This window comes from Budorcas taxicolor, chromosome 5 (genome assembly GCF_023091745.1).
Source record: "Budorcas taxicolor isolate Tak-1 chromosome 5, Takin1.1, whole genome shotgun sequence".
Taxonomy (NCBI): domain Eukaryota; kingdom Metazoa; phylum Chordata; class Mammalia; order Artiodactyla; family Bovidae; genus Budorcas; species Budorcas taxicolor.
Genome location: NC_068914.1, coordinates 154969214 through 154984248, shown reverse-complemented (window position 1 = coordinate 154984248; position 15035 = coordinate 154969214). Strand labels below are relative to the sequence as shown.

The 15035-nt window shown below is 43.9% G+C and overlaps 1 protein-coding gene across 1 annotated transcript in view; it reads right to left on the bottom strand.

Moving 5' to 3' along the window:
* Positions 1–15035, bottom strand: part of TNRC6B (trinucleotide repeat containing adaptor 6B) — a 250583-nt gene that overhangs the window by 177744 nt on the left and 57804 nt on the right. Inside the window, exon 2 of the mRNA XM_052639336.1 lies at positions 6259–6332. The gene's annotated coding sequence lies outside the window, so the exon portion shown is untranslated. The remainder of the gene's footprint in view (positions 1–6258; positions 6333–15035) is intronic.

The following is a 15035-nucleotide window of genomic DNA, read 5'->3' as shown; positions in this document are numbered from 1 at the left end:
TACACACATATCCCAGGGAGAGAGGCAGGGAGAGAGTTTTTCCCACCTTTTGGGAGCATAATTAGGAAAGGCTGAAGACACTGGAATAGTAAACAGTTCTAGATTTCTTTCCTCTTTTATTTGACTTGTGGCAGAGGTTAAGAGTAAAAATCTTTAGCAATTCATACAGTACAAACACTGACCTGTGGGAAAAGTGGCCCACCTGAGAAAAGTAGGAGACCAGTTGTTAGCTGTAGCAGGGCATATAGTCTAACTATCAGGTTAGGCTATTGCAAGTGGCTGGGTTCCTTAGGTTTATAATTTACGTTCAATATTTATGGTATTTTATAACTGAAATTCAGGTACTCTAATGGTTGATCCTACCTTTCTATTTTAAGAAAATCTCAATAAACTAAATTTCAGTTTATTTATTTTTATATGATAACAGGACTATAGGGCAAGACAATAAAAAGTAGCAATTTTTCTTCTAAGATTAAAATGAGTCAAATAAAAGTACATTAAAATTTTATGAATTAAAATGAACCCAAAAGAAACTACTAAAAGTTTATGTAACCTTCAAATTAATTCATTAAATATGTAATTATTAAGGAATACGAACCATAAAGAAAGCTGAGTGCTGAAGAACTGATGCTTTTGAACTGTGCTGTTGGAGAAGATTCTTGACAGTCCCTTGGACTGCCGGAAATCAAACCAGTCAATTCTAAAGGAAATCAACCCTGAATATTCACTGGAAGGATTGATGCTAAAGCTGAAGCTCCAATACTTTGGCCACCTGATGTGAAGAACTGACTTATTGGAAAAGACCTTGATGCTGGGAAAGACTGAAGGCAGGAGGAGAAGGGGACAACAGAGGATGAGATGGTTGGATGGCATCACCGACTTAATGGACATGAGTCTGAGTAAGTCTGGGAGTTGGTGATGGACAGGGAAGCCTGGCATGCTGCAGTCCATGGGGTTTGCAAAGAGTAGGACATGACTGAGTGACTGAAGTACTCAAACTGACGCAAACAAACCTCCATTATAATACAGGTATGAATATTTTTTTCAAATTCTTCAAAGGGCTCAAAGCTACAAAATATGAAAGCTAAAATGATGCTTGACAGTGTACCTTTTTGGCATGAGAGAAATCTTTAGAAATACAGATTTACAGATAGGAAACGTGCCAATCTGGTTCTGGCACAGGCTTCTCAATAACCATTCACAAGGTCTGAGACCAAAAGGTATTTCTGAGAATCTGTTTCTTCACCTGGTGGGTGGGAAAGGATATCAAAACACCCACTGTGCTCATCTAATAAGGCCTGTTGGGCACCAGTGTTTATATATATATATATATATATATATATATATATATAATGTAAGATGTAAAATCGGTACACTGGAAGTCCCTTGACCACCCCCACCCCATTCACTCACTCCACACAAACCAACACCATCCATTCCTTCTGTAAAACACATAGAAAGTGAAACAGGCTTTCTCTAGGTAGTTTTGTACCTCACACCTATTTGTGACAGTTGTGCCAAAGCAGACTTACTTTATGAAAACTAAATTGACAGCCCTGGAAAAACTCGCTAACATAACTAGAAAGATGTGGTATACAAACTGCTTCACAAATGTCTTTTAAGTTCCCACTCTACTTTACGGGAACAGAGATTGTATTTCATAGATGATACATTACAGCCACAGCAGACCAGGAAAGGCATCTCCATTATTTCTGTGCCATTTCCATATGAAGAGCTTCCCTCTCCTGAGGTTTCCTGCTTGGCTCCTCTCCATCCACACACTCCACCCTAGTGGAGGGACAGGATCTTATATGAATGGAGAGTTCAGAAGGAGAAACAAGCTATGTGAGCTCAGCCCCGTCCTGTCTCTTCCCTTTTGAAGCCTCCTGTCCTTCAGGAGCACACACCGTGCTCCACTCTCAGACCCATCAATACAGGTCCCTCACGGCTACCCGTGACAGGTAAGACTGTTGAATTCTGAGCTTCACTGTTAAGACTCTGTTTCCTCCTGTAGATGTAAGCTGCATTCTCCAATACAGCTTTTTTTTAAAAAATTAATTATTTATTTACGGCTGTGCTGGGTTTTCACTGCTGCGTGGGCTTTCTCTAGTTGTAGAGAGTGGGGGCAACTCTCTAACTGCGGTGCACAGGCTTCTCATCACAGTGGCTTCTTTTGCTGCAAAATACAGGCTCTAGGGCGCTTGGGCTTCAGTCTTTGGGGCGGGTGGGCTCAGCAGTTGTGACTCTCAGGCTTAGCTACTCTGTGGCATATGGCATCTTCCTGCTCCAGAGACTGAATCAGTGTCCCCTGCATTAAAAGGCAGATTCTTAACCACTGGGCCACCAGGGAAGCTCTCCAACACAGCTTTATTAGTGTAAAGATGATTTTTTGGTCTCCCAAATCCCCTCCTCTTTGAGAAATAATATTTCTCAATTGGTAGAAAACTCAGTCAAGAGAAAAAATATTATTTATTAAGTCTCTCAAAGACTTAAATCTGGTACATGAGACCAGTGTCTTGAGTAATAGACACCAAGCAAAATTTGAGGAGAAAGATACATGTCAAATTTTTGAGGCTTTTGTTAGGGCCAGGACTTTGGGCCTTGGTTCTTTTGTGAGGGGGCAAAGCGCTTTGACCTTATAGAGGTTTACATTAGGCCACATGAGTTTTTACAGTTATATACTAGCTTTTAACTATTGAGGCCAAATTTGAAGTTTATAAAGCATAGGCCACCCTGCATTTTAACCCTAGTGCAACTCTGTCTTCAGGTGTGTGGCTGTTTCTATAGAAACAAGGTTGTAGGCACTGGGCACAGAAGACTGAGCAAGACTTGGGGGCTTTGCTGGGCTCAGTGAAGCAACAAGCCACAGTCGGCAGCAGCAGTGATGGTGGGGTACTGAAAGCTCACCTAATGTCAGCTGTGCAAGTGGCCCCAGCATACAACGGCCACTCTGGCCTAGCAAGCAAATGCCAGCCGTGCTGCCCTCAGCAAAGGGAAGAGGGCATTAGCAGGCTTGGGTGGCTCCAGAGTACAGAAGGCTGCTGCGTGACCTTGAATTATGCAGGCACAGCTTTTCCTAAGCAGGCATAGCTGAGGCAATGATTAGGCTTTAGGGAAGAGACATTCTTCCTACAGGCCTTGTAGATACCTAGTGAGTGTAACAGTTATTTGCTCTGGATAAGCTACAAGGCAGCTGAATTTCAAAAAGCACAAACACCATCAAACCAGTGAAGTTCTATGTTTAAATTCTTTTTGCTAAGTTTATATAGACAATTCAAAGGGGGAAGGGAAATTGAGAGGTTTCTCACTAAATGTCAGGTTGATGTCCTTTATTTAATTTGCCTTCATTTGGGGGGGGGTTGATTTTTTACTATCTTTAATGTTTTTCAACGAGTTTTTGAGAAATCCTCGATGCCATTCTTATTTGAAGGGTTGGCTCATACTTGTGCCTCAGGGTCTAAGTCAGTTTTCCTGCCCTTTTGAGGAAAAGACAAGTGAATAAAGTAGGTGACTGATAAGTCTTTCCTGGTGCATTGCAGGCCTCCACAGATGTTAGCGAGCAAACATGAGAAATGTCCTGCAGGCTCTGTGCTGTGTCTTCTCTAAAAGTTGACCAACATGTTCATATTTCAAAGCCCCCCAAACTCCAGACCTTGCCTGTCTCTCCAGCGTCATGGGCTGAGGCCTCTTTGGTCCCTCCTATCTAGCCACAGTGAACTACTTGTGAGCAGTGCTCAGTCGTGTCCGACTCTTTGAGACTCCATGGCTGTGGCCCACCAGACTCCTCTGTCCGTGGGATTTCCCAGGTAAGAATACTGGAGTGGGTTGCCATTTCCTCCTCCAACAGTGGACTACTTCAGTTCAGTTCAGATCAGTCGCTCAGTCGTGTCCGACTCTTTGCGACTCCATGAATCGCAGCACGCCAGGCCTCCCTGTCCATCACCATCTCCCGGAGTTCACTCAGACTCACGTCCATCGAGTCTGTGATGCCATCCAGCCATCTTATCCTCGGTCGTCCCCTTCTCCTCCTGCCCCCAATCGCTCCCAACATCAGAGTCTTTTCCAACGAGTCAACTCTTTGCATCAGGTGGCCAAAGTACTGGAGTTTCAGCTTTAGCATCATTCCCTCCAAAGAAATCCCAGGATTGATCTCCTTCAGAATGGACTGGTTAGATCTCCTTGCAGTCCAAGGGCCTCTCAAGAGTCTTCTCCAACACCACAGTTCAAAAGCATCAATTCGTCGGCGCTCAGCCTTCTTCACAGTCCAACTCTCACATCCATACATGACCACAGGAAAAACCATAGCCTTGACTAGATGGACCTTAGTCGGCAAAGTAATGTCTCTGCTTTTGAATACACTATCTAGGTTGGTCATAACTTTCCTTCCAAGGAGTAAGTGTCTTTTAATTTCATGGCTGCAGTCACCATCTGCAGTGAACTACTTGCAGCTTCCCAAATACACCAGATTGTTTCTGGTTTCCACACTTTTGTTCATAACACTCCCTCTGCCTTTCCCTTCCCTGCTCCTCATTCAAGATTCAGCTTTTATAAAGTAATTCCTGTCTCATCTCTAGGCAGAACTGATGACTCCTTTCCCAGTGTCTGCAAGGGATCTTGTGAGAAACTTACTAGCGGATCTGTAACCCTGCATTGGATTTATTTTCTTACTCTGATGCCTCGCCTACTAGATTATCAATGCTTTGATACCAGACATTGTTTTTCAAACTATGCATTCCCAGATTACTTAAAACTGTGCACCTTGCATTTAATAAGTATCCAATAAATTCCATTGTAAGAATGACTGAATTAACCAACTGAAGTCTTTTTTACTTAAAACTGCAGTTCACCGGGTCCCCACCACGTGCCAGATGGTGCTGGACTAGTATAGGAGAATGAGGTTTGGCTTTGAAGGAGCGGAACAATTATTCTTTGTCATTTCTTAGCTGTGTAATCTTGAGCAAGTTATTTAACATTATAATCTTCATTATTTTCATCTACAAAACTGATCAGGAGAAGGTATTAGCCCTACAAGGTGTCCAGGTACAGCAAACAGGCACTACAAAAATAGTTCCTTCCTAAGAAGTCTCAGAGGGTTTATAGACCAGCAAAGGAGACAGAAAAAAAATAAGTAACTCTTAACATAAAGTAATGTTGTTTTATTGCTGTATTAACAGGTGCCCCTGGAACACAGATAAAAAAGAAATTCTGCCAGAAGAGCCTGGGATGAGGGGATAAGAGGAAAGATATAGGCAGGAAAGTAAATAGTGGCATTCTTCTCCCCTCTTCCAAAATCTAAGCAAAGGAAAAAGCATCCATCAAGGCATAAAGTTGTGAAAAATAACTTCACATCTGGGGAACAGAACACAGTCTGGTGAGGTTTACAGACAGCCAGCGGTGCTCAGTCAGTCAGTCGTGTCTGACTCTTTGTGGCTCCATGGACTGGAGCATGCCAGGCTCCTCTGCCCATGCAATTTTCCAGGCAAGAATATTGGAGTGGGGTGCCATTTTCCTATGCCAGGGGATCTTCCCGACCCAGGGATTGAACTCAGGTGTCTACTGTGTCTCCTGCATCGGCACATGGATTCTTTACCGCTACTGCCACCTGGGAAGCCCTTACAGATAGTGTACTGTAGTCGCTCAATCTTGTCCGACTCTTTGCGACCCCATGGACTGTCTACGGGCTTCTCCAGGCAAGAACACTAGAGTGGGTTGCCATGCCCTTCTCCAGGGGATCTTCCCAACCCACAGTCCAACCTGTGTCTCCAACACTGCAGGCAGATTCTTTACCATCTGAGCCACCAGAGAAGCCTCTTACAGATAAGCGTATGAGATGACGGACATCTCTTACAGAAATGTTTGGAATTAGGTCTTGGAAGGGTTTGTAGGATGACATCTGCAGTGACTGGGAGCCATAAGAGCTGTTTAGGCAAAGGGGCAATGTGAGCAAATCTATGGCTAGACGCTGAGTCAGGCACCGGAGGCAGAGGAGCTAGGATGCATGCATGTAACACAGTGAACTGCTAAACCTAATAGCAAATCCAGTTCCACAGAAGGATGGGACACCAAGCGTCAGCATCAAACTAAGTGCAGGGGTTTGTGAAGGGGAAACACAAAGGACCAAGGGTGATGGCCACTCTAAGTTCCCTTCTGTAAGAACTCTGGAAAGAAGCATTAATATCAGAATGTACTTTTTTTTTAATGTGAAGACGCTCTCATTTCATTGCCCGTACCTGGTGGATATCCATTTCTAAAACTTACCTTTGACAGTATCCTGGGGCAACACAAGCCCGTGAGGACGAGTCTAGACTACATTCAGTGCAAAAACCAAAACCCTGAAAAGAGAAGAAAATCCCAATGAGCCTCATGCTCACAGCAAGACGCCGTGGTGAGCAGCAGTCATGTATAAACCCAGGCTTCTCTGTCTACCAGCTACTGACTCTTAGGCCAGTGGCCTAACGGCTCAAGCCTCAGCTTCCTCATTCAACACCGGGAACAACAGTGTCTTCCTCATAGGGTTCTCTGAAAGTTTAGATGAGATACTTGTAAAACACTTTTAGCACAGGGCAGGGCACCAGCCACATGCTGGATAAAGGTGAGTGGATATTAAAAATGTGAACTGAAATATTTTCTGCAAAAAAACATTACAACTGATATTAAACCTTTATTATTTATTTAACCTTATTTGTTCTACCAGAAAAATACCAAACTGCTTTTTTTCCTCCATTTGACATGAGGATGTCTCATCATCACTTGAGAACTAATGCATCCCAAACTGCACTCTTCATCTCCCACCCCCACCCTGCCCCACCCCCAGACTCCGTTCTCCAGTCTCCACTGCCTCAGTCAAGGGTGTCATCCTCCACCCAGGTTCTGCGGTCAGAACTTTGGATTCACCCTGGATTTCTCACCCCACCCCAATCCTCTTACAGCCAGTCAGCAAACCCTATCATTCCTGCTTTCAAAATATGTATCTTAGATCTACCCATAATTCTTCATTTTCATTGCTATCATCATTTCCTACTTGTGGAGGCCTCTTAGCTGGTTTTCTTGGGCCTACTCCCACTCCTCCCTGAGCCATTTCTAATTAATTGCTGGAATGGCCTCTTAAGAATCAAAGCAAATGACAGCAAGCTGCTAATAAGTGCAGTGAAAATGTTATTTTGTGAAGGAATGTTTTCTCTCTATATATGTGATATATGTATACACACACACACACACGAAATGACAGCCATGTATTACTAGACAGTTAAAGATCCCAGGCCAGTTCTTTCATTTTACAATGGCAGAAACAAATGCCAGAAGGATATTCTGCTCAATGTGGGGACAATGCGGCAGAAATGTATCTGTGATTAGCATCAACACTGCTGTCAGAAAGCCCGTCACTGTTTGGAAGTTGGCCACCTAGTTTCACAATCAAGTTAACATTTCTGTCCAAGAAAGCACATTCCACCTCCCATGGCTACAGATTATAAATTACAGCTTCAGAACAACCTTGGATCACAGCACTTGAGGTGGTGTTTTACTCAGTCTCAAAGGTATCTTACTGCCCTCTTACCTACCGTCATCTCTACTACTACTACTACTACTACTACTACTACTACTACTACTACTACTACTACTACTAAGTCGCTTCAGTCATGTCCGACTCTATGCGACCCCATAGACGGTAGCCCACCAGGCTCCCCAGTCCCTGGGATTCTCCAGGCAAGAACTCTGGGGTGGGTTGCCATTTCCTTTTCCAATGCATGAAAGTGAAAAGTGAAAGTGAAGTCGCTCAGTCATGTCCGACTCTTAGCAACCCCATGGACTGCAGCCCACCAGGCTCCTCCATCCATGGGATTTCCCAGGCAAGAGTACTAGAGTGGGGTGCTATTGCCTTCTCCGACTGTCATCTCTACCTTAGCTTATTTTCAGTGTCTGGACAAATCAATCTCAGATGGAATGGTACTATGATGAGTATTTATCGTTGCTATTTAGTCGCTAAGTCGTGTCCAACTCCTGCGACGTCATGGACTGTAGCCCACCAAGCTCCTCTGTCCATGGGATTTCCCAGGCAAGGATACTGGAATGGGTTGCCATTTCCTTCTCTAGAGGATCTTCCTGACCCAGGGATTGAACTTGTATCTCCTGCATTGCGACAGATTCCTTATCTCTAAGCCACCTGGGAAGCCCTGTATGATGAGTATCAGTAACATTTTAATTATTAGCTTTACCCTCCTATTATACACACTGTTATCCCAACAATCTTCCTTCCTAAAAAGCCAATTTGACCTTTGGGTACATCACTGGCAATTTCTAGTCAGTAACTACCCATTGTCGTTGGGGTAAAATTCAAAATCCCTCCAGTCCTGTCTTCATGTCACATCCTGGTTGCGGGGTCAGTACGGGTGGCCTTACTCATGGCATGTGCTTCCGCCTCTGGGAGCCCGCTGCCTCACTCCCCTCTACTCCTCTTTTAAGATCTGCCTCAGGTGTTAGCTCCTCACAGTTTTCTGTGCCCTTCTTAGCTGAAGTGTTCCTCCTCTGAGAAAGACAATATAATATCGGTAATATCCATGGATCTGTTTTCTTCATTCAACAGAACTCCTTGACAACAAGGACTACCTACGTCTTACATTACCTTTGAACGTGGTATCAGATGGAGCTCAATAAACACAGACTGAACTGAATGTTGATGTGACCCCAATAACTCAGTACCACAGTGTGGAAGCGTCCCCATTAAATGGCACTGGGGAAGGCTGAAGAAGCCAGCCACAGCTTCCAAGATGATGAGCCTAGCCCTCACAAAGGATGTAAACTCTATGGTTCTGTGTGACGCTCAGCACCTCAGATAAAGACAGGATTCGTGAACTTTTTCTCAACCACAGACTAGCAAGATAAAAGACTTAATTTTCGGTTCTCTATTGCGATTAGTTTCTGCCCAGGCTTAAACATCCTTCTCTGGGTAAACACTAAATTCTGTACCAACTTCATATAGGGGCCCATTATTACATATCTTGCTAATAGACAAGCTTAAGACACTGTGGCCAGATTGGTCCTTTGCCTGTTTGGCAGTTGGTCCCAGACACTTGCTGGCGGTCAGTGACGGAAAAGGAGTTAAAGCAGAGGAGTTGCCAGCGGGGGAAACTGGGCAGTTTTCCAAGTACACTGGAAACCAGTTTTTACAGAACAGCTTCATTACTTTCTCTGCAGGGCCATGAACCTCTGTATCAGATGCATTCCTATTCAAGGTACACAAAAAATTTAATTCTAAAATCAACACTGAAAATTATCTAATTGAAGTTATCTAGAGCACTGTTTTCCTTCTAAGGTATGAGTAACGGCAAATTCCTCCCAAACACCATCTGAAATGTTCAGAGCCGCCCTACAATCCTTCCACCTGATCATGCGCAGCCACGGCAGTAAACCACTTGAACTGCTCTAGTTTTCTCTCTTCTCTCACAGAGTGACTAAATTGGTCTTGAAATTCACACAGTGGGGTGGGAAGGTTCAGTGGATCTTGGATTACATCAATATCCAGGCCCTGCAAAACTTCAAGTAGGCTTAAAGAGTTTCTCCACAGCCAAGTACAGAACTAAACTCACCAGATGGAATTAGAACGGAATCCTTTACAAAGACTATGAAAAGAAGTACACATCCAATAAACTATATTTACTAATAATGCCTCTGATATGATGGAGTTTTAATTTTCAAACTTGACTGTTCAGCATGATTCTTCTAAATATAATTTTAATTCTCATTTCAGAAACTTCAAGCAGTATAGATAAAGTCCTTGACCACTGCCCTCTCTCCCTGCCCTGGTCCTCCCAGGACTCACCACTACTGCTATATTTGATAATCAGCATAATTCTCGAGATGCAGATTATTAAGAATACACTGTAAACTTTTGAGTCACAAATAACACTGAAAACCCAGACTGTCTACATTGTTGGCGACTGGCCTAACTTCAAGCAAGATGTCTGGAAAAGCAGCAGATGTGGGGGTGGAGCAAAGCACCAGCAACGAGGCCAGGGAGGTTTTCCTGGGAGGTGAGCACAGACCAGGAGACTAGGGGCAGACAGGAGGGCACTACGAATCCAGCTCTATATGTGGGCACACAGCCTAAGAGGGCAAAAAGGAACCTGTTGAATTAAGTATCACCAATAATAAAGTCAGAGCCTAAGGGGCACAGATAAAGGTAGCACTACTACAGGAGATGGGTTCAGTTAGCTACCAATACCCAAGGGTTGCCATCACTCCAAGATCTGGACATGCTACTTGCAGTCTTAGGTCACTTCTGCTGCTGAGTCACTTCAGTCGTGTCCGACTGTGTGCGACCCCACAGACGGCAGCCCACCAGGCTCCCCCGTCCCGGGGATTCTTCAGGCAACAACACTGGAGTGGGTTGCCATTTCCTTCTCCCATGCATGAAAGTGAAAAGTGAAAGTGAAGTCACTCAGTCATGTCCAACCCTCAGCGACCCCATGGACTGCAGCCTTCCAGGCTCCTCCATCCATGGGATTCTCCAGGCAAGAGTACTGGAGTGGGGTGCCATTGCCTTCTCTGAACTTCAGTTCAACACTTTGGAAATTCTGTAAAAATGTTCAAGTCTGTCCATTCCTAAAATCACCCCCTTTAATCCTAAAATCTTCTCCAGATGGTGTGCCCTTCCTACCCTCTAGTCAAGCTCTATTTCCAGGGGATCTTCCCTACCGAGGGATCGAACCTGGGTCTCCTGCATTGTAGGCGGATTATGTCCTGTCTGAGCCATTAGGGAATATCCCTTACCAGGTCTTAGTTGTGGCATGTAAGATCTTTAGTCATGACATTTGGGATCTAGTTTTCTGACCAGGGATCAAACCTAGGATCCCTGCATTGGGAGCCCAGAGTCTTAGCCACTGGACCACGAGGGAAGTCCCAAGCTCTTTAAAAAGAAGTTTTATTTGTGGTCTCAGTGTCCTAATCTCTCATGGACTTAATCATCAACATTTGGTTTCTTTCCCTATCACTCCCAGTTGTCAAATACAATGGCTATCATTTAATTATTTGCTGTAACCTTTCTTTGGCTTCTAAAAAATTAGAAGGATCTGAAATACCTGTCATTTGGAAGCCCCTTTCCCATCTTGATGTTAAGGACATGAGATCTCATCACTAGGCTAGGGGCACTTTGCTTTAGTTCCTGGTCCTTGGCTGAGTCTGGGTCTCCCTGTCTCCGTAGGCTTGCAGCCAGTCCAAGGCCTTTGTCAATATTGTTGATTTTCAGATTCCCATCATGGGCAGGGGGTTGCTGGGTGAGAAGCAGCTGCTTCTGTGCATGGAGGATTGGGTAACAAAGATCATGGTGAAGAAATTCAACTCAACTCCTGGCTTAAGGATTTGAGCATAGTTCTGATGCTCAAACTGACATGGAACATATTTAGTCCCTTTATCCTGCAGAAGGGGTTTCCCTGGTGGCTCAGACAGTAGAGAATCTGCCTGCAATGCAGCAGACCCAGGTTCAATCCCTGGGTCGGGAAGATCCCCTGGTGAAGGGCATGGCAACCCACTCCAGTACTCTTGCTTGGAGAATCCCACAGACAAAGGAGTCTGGAAGGCTACAGTCCACGGGGTGGCAAAGAGTCGGACACAAGTGAGCGACTGAACAACAGCATATCTCAATGACTCCCAAAGCTCTCTCTAGGGCTGACCTTTCTTACAACCTTCAAAGCCATCTGTGTAACTTCCTAATGTCAATAGACTTCTCTACCTCATGTTCCACAGGTCCCTAAAACACAATATAATGAAACAAAATAATCCTCCCCTTAAAATAATCTGCCTCTCTTGGGAATACTAGCATCCCACTCAAAAATCTGGAACCATCACCTCCATCTTCCTCTCACCAAACTGTCAGCTCTGCTGCTGCTGCTAAGTCACTTCAGTCGTGTCCGACTCTGTGTGACCTCATAGACGGCATCCCACTAGGCTCCCCCGTCCCTGGGATTCTCCAGGCAAGAACACTGGAGTGGGTTGCCATTTCCTTCTCCAATGCATGAAAGTGAAAAGTGAAAGTGAAGTCACTCAGTCGTCTCCGACTCTTCACGACGGCATGGACTGCAGCCTTCCAGGCTCCTCCGTCCATGGGATTTTCCAGGCAAGAGTCCTGGAGTGGGATGCCACTGCCTTCTCCGCTGTCAGCTCTAATCCTCCAATATTTCAACAGGTACTTTCTTCCCTATTCCTATCATCTCTGCTTTTGTTCTGGCATAATTTCCACTGATTTATTCCACTTGTTTTTTAAACTGGTTTTCTTACCCTTAAGACCCACCCCACCCCCACTGCCATTAGAATTACTGTTATAAAGGGCAAAACCACAGGGCCTTTGCAATGCCTCTCATCCATCTTCAAGATGAAATCCAATTCCACTGCGTGGTATACAAGGCCCAGGATCCACTCAGCTCTCAGCTTCATCTCACAAAACCACTCTGCTTTCAGTTTCTCTTAAGCACCACAGGGTTTCACGTGTCTGTGACTTTTTACATGTTGTGTCAACTGGACTCCCTCTCTCACAGGGCAAATTCCAATTTTGATGATGCAAGAAAAGGGAAACCTTTCCTATGAACTTTGTCTTGATTCTTCTCTTTTGCTCCAGGTGCTCTGGATGGGTCCTTCCTCTGTGTTAGCAACTATACTCAGTATATATTTCCACTAGGATTGTTTATGCTGTAGAGACTACAAGGTTGTAAGTTTTCTGAAGACAGGAAGGGCTAAGTCTTTTTATCACTGTACCACCATCACGTAAAACAGTGCCAGTGCAAAGGATATTCCAATAAACTCTACTGAAACAAAAACATGCATTTGGAGGGGGGAAATATAAAGTCAACTCAATATAATATTCTTTGTTTACTGAAATAAGGATGCTGTTCATCGCTTAGAAGAGTACATCCAGGGCCACAGTACTGATTCCAATCTTTCACTCAGCAAATGAGCCACCTGCCAGGTTTCATGTCTGTTCTAGAAATACCATGTTGAAGTCATGCTAGGCTCTCAGGGCGCTGTGCTACCCGCATGAACCCACAGATTGCCATGGAGAAGCTGTGAAGAAACTCTGGGACTGAGAACAGGACCCTGGCATAAAGATGTTAAATTTATTCTTGTAACTTTTAAGTCAGGGAAGAGTTGCCTAATAAATAAACTGAAGCAGGGATGAAGAAAAAGGCATGTGCCTCACCTTCAACTACTCATCCAGTTTGGTCAAATGGAACTAATGCTCTCTGGCTTAGTCCAGGACAACTTGTCAATTCTTTAACACAAAGGGCTTCAGAAAGTAAAGCTACCCTCTAAGACCGACACAAACTGCTAGTCACATGAAGGTGGGGGCGGGACGGTGGGGAATAATGACTGCCAGCGATAAGAACAGCAGAGGCAGCTACTGAACAGCAGATTCAACTCAACCAGCTTTCCTGAGGCTTACGAAACACCTAGCACTATGCTCGCTGGTTTCAGAACAAGGGCCTCTGACTAGGTTTTACTGCAATCATTGGCCACAAAGAATTAAAGAGATTAGGGGGCTTCCCTGGTGGTCCAGTGGCTAAGACTCCGTGCGCCCAACACAGGGGACCAGGGTTCAATCCCTGGTCAGGGAACTAGATCCCACATGCCATAAATAAGAGTTCAACTTGCCACAACTAAAGAGCCCATATGTCACAACAAAGATGGAAGATTTGTCGTGCTTCAAATAAGACTTGTGCAGCCACATAAAGAAATATTAAAGAAAAGGAGAATAATTAAACCGGCTAAGATGCTCAGCTTCTGCACCCAATATATTGATGATCTGTAATCAAAAAGTATTCTTTTTCCATATTGTGTATTAAATTTATGTAGCTTAAAAAAATCAAATAGGTATTTCTATGAAGGTTGTCTACAAAATTTCAAATGCATATTGGTTCTCCACTAAAACAGTAAGGGAAAATTTAATATTGATATTGAAGATGATAATATGAAACTATTTATGCTGTGTTCAGCAATATACATCATGGACATCTCATTTAAGATATGATCCCTATCCTTAGAGCTTTCCTGATGGCTGAGATGGTAAAGAATCTGCCTGCAATGCAGGAGACCCAGGTTCAGTCTCTAGGTTGGGAAGATGCCCTGGAGAAGGGAATGGCAACCCACTCCAGTATTCTTGCCTGGAGAATCCCATGGACAGAGGAGCCTGGTGGGCTACAGTCCACGGGGTTGCAAAGAGTCGGACACGACTAAGCAACAAACACTTTCTCTATCCTTAGAGGTCTTACATTATTGATAAGGAGAAGAAAATTAGCACACCAAGCAGTTCCACAAAAACTAAGCACTAAGCTGTGCGGCATAGAAGTTTCGAGGATGCAGAGAAAATGGTGGGCTGGACAACCTGTGCAGCCTTCAGGGAGAAACCAAGATCCTGGCTGGAATTGATGGGATCTAAAGCAGTGATTCTCAAACTTTTTCATCGCAGGGTCTCTTTACATTCCTAAAAATTATTAAGGATCCCCAAAAGCTTTTGTTTATGTGGGTTGTAGTTAACAATATTTATAGGTGGCTCAGTGGTAAAGAATCCGCCTGCCAATGCAGGAGACATGGGTTCAGTCCCTGAGTCAGGAAGGATCCCCTAGAGAAGGATATGGCAACTCACTCAAGTATTCTTGCCTGGGAAATCCCAAGGAGAGAGGAGTCTGGCAGGCTATGATCTGTGGAGTTACAAAAGAGTTGGATACGACTTAACAACTAAACCACAACAAACACATTAAAAATGAAAACTATGAAAAATTTAAAATATTCATTCATAAATATTTAAATATATAAGTAATAAATGATTACATGTTAACATTTTTAAATTAAAAATATTTTAAAGGCTAAAAGTTTAGAGAACAGTGCCACTTTTTTACACTTTTGTAAGATCTTTGATATTTTGCAAGTATCAAACAACAGCCATATCCTAGTATCTGCTTTTGCATTCAATCTTTTGCAGTATTGCATGCCATGCAGCCTCTGGAAAACGCCACTGTACACTCAGGAATGAGTTTAAAAGGCACATAACA